The following is a 6974-nucleotide window of genomic DNA, read 5'->3' as shown; positions in this document are numbered from 1 at the left end:
ACCTACCCCTCATCAATGCAGTGGCTTCCAGTCACCTTAACTCCGTCCACCTTAGGGAGGTGGAGGTAGAGGTCACCTTAAGATGGAGGTCACCTTAACCTCCACCTTGCAGGTGGTGATCTTTTGGAAAAGAGAATTTGAAGATGTTTCTCTCCTGATTACATCATTCACAAAACAAAGCAATGACACAGCACAGCAGAGATTATTAGCTGCCTACCCCAATGTCATTTTCCCCCTCCCATTTTAGAACCCTGATTTTCAGCTGGGCACACCACCACCCCAAATAAAAGACCACATGTCCAGCTTTGCTTGGAGCTATTTGTGCCAAAGTCCTGGTCACTGAGATTAACTGGAAGTGAGCTGAAAGATTCCCAGGAAGTCTCTGTGAAAGGGCAGGGGACAACATGCCCTTCCTCCTCCTTCCTGCTGTGTGGAAGACACGGTGACTAGAGTTCATTCAGGCAGCCACCGGGGACCGTAAGGAGATGTGCTGAGGATGGCAGAGGGGCAAGACTATGCATGTGAAGTGCGAAGCAAAGTGTACGGCCTACAGAAGAATCCAAGTGCTGGCTGTGCTAGCACTACATCACCGACTCAGACACATTCTCCCCCCCACCTCACGTTTTAACATTTCTAAAACCAGGATGAATCATACAGCCAGTGCAATCTTATCAATTGTTTGCACTTTTCCCTTTCTCATCGGTACATAAAAGGTACACCTTATAATCAATGGCACAAATTTCATAAATATGGTATTGAATCTCTCTTTCTGCTCCAAGTCACCAACCAGCTTAGCAATCTCCTAGGTACGGGTTCTACCTCATCACTCTCCAGTTATGTGTAGCCTGAGGATAGTTTCAAGACAAGGGCCAACAAACTATAGCCTGTGGGACAGCTGGACCTACGGCCTGTTTTCACAGAGAGTTACTGGAAGGCAGCTGCTCCTGTAAGTTTACACAGCATCCATGGCCGATTTCATGGTACGGTGGCTGAGGTGAACAGTTGTGACAGGGATGCAGAGCCTAAAATATTTACCATCTGGTCCTTTACAGAAAATGTCTGCCAAACCCTGGTTTAAGACAGTCTTCCGTGGTGATAAAAACCCAAGTTTTGATAACATCTCTGCCTGTTCAAGGAGAAGACAATGGCAGCCCACTCCAGTACTCTTGCCTGGAAAATCCCATGGGAGGAGGAGCCTGGTGGGCTGCAGTCCATGGGGTCGCTAAGAGTCCGACACGACTGAGCGACTTCACTTTTACTTTTCACTTTCACGCATTGGAGAAGGAAATGGCAACCCGCTCCAGTGTTCTTGCCTGAAGAATTCCAGGGACGGGGGAGCCTGCTGGGCTGCCGTCTATGGGGTCGCACAGAGTCGGACACAACTGAAGCGACTTAGCAGCAGCAGCTGCCTGTTCAAACCTTGCTCCTCCTAAGGCTCCGTGCTAAGGACTTCTCAGGATGGCCAGAGACCTGAAGCTGCCACAGGCAATGTTGGCCTGTGGCGCCACTAGCAATAGCAGGGCCACAGAACAATCCCCCGGGGTTTTTTCATCTCCTCATATTCATCCAGGAAAGCAAAACCAAGGATTTGTAGTTGGTAGCGGAACTCTGGCAACTTTCAAAACAACAGAAAGAAAACCTAAGATTAAAAAGATGTTTATCCACTCACATGAGGGTCAAATTCATAGAGACAGAAAGCAGAATGGTGGTTGCCACAGGCTCGGGGGGAGGGGGGAGGGGAAGTGGTGTTTAATGGGTACAGAGTTTCAGTTTTGCAAGCTGAAAAAGTTCTGGAGGCTGCACAAAAAGGGGAATATATTTAACCCTCCTGAAGTGCACACTTAAAAATGGTCAAGATGGTAGACTTTGTTATGAGTGTTTTACCACAATTAGAAGAATTTTTTAAGAAGTCAGTCTTCTGTGTGCACGTACATGTGCAGCTATACATACACACTCTGTCAAGGCGTCAGAGAACCACAGGACAAAATCACTTTTTGTTACCCTCATACGACCAGGAGTGAATCTGACAAAGCCCTCATTTCCTGCTTCAGGTACTACCAGCTGCTATCAGTAACTATTACACTGTCTCCCCATTTGTCTGTCTGGTGCTCCGTATCTGTTACATGACTGTAAACTCCAGGAAGGCAGTACCAGCCATATGATCTTCCCTTTACCATATCCGTCACCTTTAATTATGTGTCATGGTCATTAGCAGCACTCATTTGTTGAGTAGATAAGTGAATAAATGAATGGAGCAAAGACAGCTGTTACTAAATGAAATCTATTCTCTGGAACTTATTTCTTATTCTACTAAATACTAAGTGTCAAACAACGGTGGTGTCATCATTAATTAGAAAGCTGATTACAAACAACCATTATTTTAATTTTTAAAAAGTACTGAATTAGAATATATCACATACAATTTTCATAAAGAAAACCTAAATCTAAAACTATGTTCTGCATAAAAAATAATTTTTACAAGCCATAGTTTAGTGTCATAATTAAAAAAGATCCCTCTATGATAAAGAAACAAACAGAATGATCACATACTAAAATTATAAGCTAGGCCTGGAAAAGTACATTTCCTAAGAAAGTTCTTTTGTCTTCTTCCACTTATAAACTGTAAAAACACAGGACAAACTATCAAATCAAGTATGTATTTTAATTTTGCCAGATATTAATTCCTACATCTTCTGAGTTTTTTAAATTAATTTTAATTATTCTAAAGTAGACCTACAGAGAGGAAAACATGAGGGTAATTTTTGCAGTAATAGAAGAAAACCAGCTGTCCTATTCATACTCTGAGTCTACACATATCCAAAAGCAAAAACCTGTAACAGAGCAAGTAAACAGGTCCTTTCAAAGAATAAATCAGAAGTCTTGGCAACAACCCTGTTTTCTAAACAGTAATACTCATCAGCACCAATCCCACAATTCACATACATACATTATCCTTCACTACAATCTGCTATCTCAGTTACTAAAGTTGATGTTAGCAAAAATCTCAGAAAGAACCAGGAGCCAGATTCATAAAAATCACTTATTTTCATCTTAAGTCTCTATTGCCCTCTCGGGGGGAGCCAAAGTTGAATACTGTGCCTTTTTGTTATATAAAGGTAAGGATCATAGCAACTCAAATCCAATAACCAACAACTAATACAAATAAGCCAAAGGAAAAAATCAACCTAAATATTAAATAAAAAATTTAAAACATTTTTCATCTCAACTGGCAAACAGTTTTAAAACTACTACTACTTAATGCTTTAATAAATGTAGCAAGACTGACAATAAAATAGACTGTAGGCCTCTACTAAACGCTGGTTCAGAGAGGCCTTTCTTCTCGCTGCCTATTCTAGCTAAAATATCACCTCTACTCCCTCACTTCCTGTACCCTTACCTTTCTTTTTTCATGTCACTTATCACTACTTGAAATTACATTTCATATCTTTTACTGTTTACACCTCGACTAGAGGTTTCTAGATACTAGAAACTAGATGAAGGCAGGGCTTTATTAGTACGGTTCTCTACTAATACACAGTTGGCATTCAAAATAACAGCTCAAAATCAATGTGAACTGGAGTACAAACTGGAAAGCAATTTGAAATGCCTAACCAGAAACTTAAAATAAGTTTATAGCCTCTGAACACAAAACCATTTCTGAATATTTATTATTAGAAATAATTCTGAGATGCAACAATTTATATATAAGTATATTCACTACAGGGTACTTATAACAGAAAAAACTAAGAGTAACCTACATGTCCAACTATAGGAGACTCTCCGGAAGGAACACGTGCACTGACACACTTGTACAAACTCCCAGCTCTCACACTTCTGACAACTGTTTCTACTAATACATTTCCTTCAAGTGGTGAGTTAAGAGTCATTATCTTATTTCTGACCATTAAAAAATTAAGAAAAAACATTTGATTTCCAAAGTTTTGCCATGTCCAATGACAAGTGACCAAAGAATCCTATAATGGTCATCAGCTATCCTTCCTATTTTCACCTAAGCTTTGATAATACAATGCCAAGAACACTTAACAAAGCCTCCCCTGCTCACTAAACCTTACACCCCACAATGAACACACAAATCCTTGAAATACCTAAACATCCACACAGTATAAGAATGAGAGCCCAATTCTTTTAATAGCTACCATAGTCCTCTGAAACAAGGCCAATTCTTCTCATCTATCTTGAGTTTAGTAGATAAAAAAATCCATAAATATGGATGGAGTTGCCAGTCAAAGACAATTCTACATACACCCCAGGGCTTTCACTATGTGGATCTTCAATGTAACTCATAAAACAGTACAGTTAATCATTTTCATAATGGACAGCATTAGTTTTTTAGCCACAGGAGCACAGACCTCCTGTAATCCAGAAAGTTTAGGAATTTCCTAAATTTTATCTCTGCAATCAGGAAAAATCATTAGAGACAGATGAACTGTATTATAACAAAAATTGTAAACTACCAATCCATTTGACACAAGAGAATTACAGGGATGGAAATTATGGTTTACTTACTTGGAATATTTTGCAAAAACTAAGAAATATAGAAAGAATTAAAGTATACATGATCATAAATAAAATATATATCAAATTTAAAATACTGATAAATATACTGATAAAAATATATTCAAAAACCAAAGACAAAGAATATTTAAATATGAAAGTTATAGAATTTTAAAAAGAAATACCATCTGTAACCTTAATACAATTCTATTGTTTTCACTGTGTCCAGGATAGCACCTGACATCTAAGAGGTATTTAGTAAATACTTGTTGAATGTAAACATTTATTCAATTCAGGTCAGTTGCTCAGTCGTGTCTGACTCTTTGTGATTCTACTGCAGCATGCCAGGCTTCCCTGTCCATCACCAACTCCCAGAGCTTGCTCAAACTCATGTCCATCGAGTTGGTGATGCCATCCAACCATCTCATCCTCTGTTGTTCCCTTCTCCTCCTGCCTTCAATCTTTTCCAGCAAACATTTATTGAGTAAATGCAAATGCTTTACATGCAGTCTCAATAAAAGTCATTAAAATCTTGCTTTTATTATGTCTACTTTTTATGAGTGAGGAGACTGAGACTTAGAGCAGTTAAATAACCTGCTGAACGTTACGTGGCTACGTATTGAAGCTGGGATTTAAAACTCTTGTCTGTATTCTTGACCTCACTGCCCTTACAGTAAAACTGGAAAAAATAAAAAAGTACACTGAAGGCAGAATGAACTCAGTATGCATCTTGAGGTGGTTTTGTAATGGTGGAATATATTAATGATTGACACTGAGCATGAGGTAATTTCTCACATCAGTTCAGTTTAGTTCAGTTGCTCAGTCATGTCCGACTCTTTGCGACCCCATGAATCACAGCATGCCAGGCCTCCCTGTCCATCACCAACTCCTGGAGTTCACTCAAACTCATGTCCATCAAGTCGGTGATGCCATCCAGCCATCTCATCCTCTGTCGTCCCCTTCTCCTCCTGCCCCCAATCTCTCCCAGCCTCAGGGTCTTTTCTAGTGAGTCAACTCTTCGCATGAGGTGGCCAAAGTATTGGAGTTTCACCCATTGACTAAGTATATGACTAAGAATATTACAGCTCAATAGCATGAGATTACAGACTTTCAGAGGCTACCCAAGTGACTTACTGGTAGAAGACCCTGCCTGCCAATCTAGGAGTCACAGTAGACGTGGATTCTATCCCTGGTTCAGAAAGATCCCCCGGAAGAGGAAATGGCAACCCACTCCAGTATTCTTTCCTGGAGAATCCCATGGACTGATGAACCTGGTTGGCTACAGTCCATGGAGTTGCAAAGAGTAGGACATGACTGAGCAACTGAGCATGCATGCAGAGATTTTTAAAGTACAAAAAATTGCTCAATACATATCATTCATGTATAGAAACTAAACTGCAAGGAAGTCACTAGCCCTTATAAAGGGTGTTGAAAAAACAAAAACAAAACAGGAAAAATAAGAAGCAATCACTTATTTAGTGGTGACCAAGAACTATAAGAAATCAGAATTTCCGATACAATTCATAGTGAGTGAGCCACTCATCACCTCCTAAAAATACATTCCAACTAGCCTGCTGAAAAAGGCTAAGAACCTCTCACCTCCTGTATTTTACAGCATCTTCTTAGCTCAGCCTAATGGATCCCCTCTGAACTGACAATGAATTGCAGACATGGTCCCTACTTACCTTGTACATAGTCTCAGTTCTAATGTTACCTCTTCATCTCTGACTTGCTCCAGTTCAGTTCAGTCCCTCAGTCGTGTCTGACTCTTGGCAACCCCATGGAGTGCAGCACGCCAGGCCTCCCTGTCCATCACCAACTCCCGGAGTTCACTCAAATTCATGTCCATCAAGTGAGTGATGCCATCCAGCCATTTCATCCTCTGTCGCCCTCTTCTCCTCCTGCCCCAATCTTCCCCAGCATCAGAGTCTTTTCCAATGAGTCAACTCTTTGCATGAGGTGGCCAAAGTATTGGAGTTTCAGCTTCAGCATCAGTCCTTCCAATGAACACCCAGGACTGATCTCCTTTAGAATGGACTGGTTGGATCTCCTTGCAGTCCAAGGGACTCTCAAGAGTCTTCTCCAACACCACACTTCAAAAGCATCAATTCTCCGGCACTCAGCTTTCTTCACAGTCCAACTCTCACATCCATACATGACCACAGGAAAAACCATAGCCTTGACTAGACGGACCTTTGTCGGCAAAGTAATGTCTCTGCTTTTGAATATGCTGTCTAGGTTGGTCATAACTTTCCTTCCAAGGAGTAAGTGTCTTTTAATTTCATGGCTGCAGTCACCATCTGCAGTGATTTTGGAGCCTAAAAAATAAGGTCTGCCACTGCTTCCACTATTTCCCCATCTACTTCCCATGAATTGATGGGACCAGATGTCATGATCTTAGTTTTCTGAATGTTGAGCTTTAAGCCAACTTTTTCACTCTCTTCTTTCACATTCATCAA

The 6974-nt window shown here is 40.5% G+C and overlaps 1 protein-coding gene across 3 annotated transcripts in view; it reads right to left on the bottom strand.

Annotated features, from left to right (window-relative positions):
* UGP2 (UDP-glucose pyrophosphorylase 2) overlaps positions 1-6974 on the bottom strand; it is a 56768-nt gene that overhangs the window by 14777 nt on the left and 35017 nt on the right. The window lies entirely within an intron of this gene.

This window comes from Bison bison, unplaced genomic scaffold, assembly GCF_000754665.1.
Source record: "Bison bison bison isolate TAMUID 2011002044 unplaced genomic scaffold, Bison_UMD1.0 scf7180017864489, whole genome shotgun sequence".
Taxonomy (NCBI): Eukaryota; Metazoa; Chordata; class Mammalia; order Artiodactyla; family Bovidae; genus Bison; species Bison bison.
This window is presented reverse-complemented; position numbering and strand designations above follow the sequence as displayed.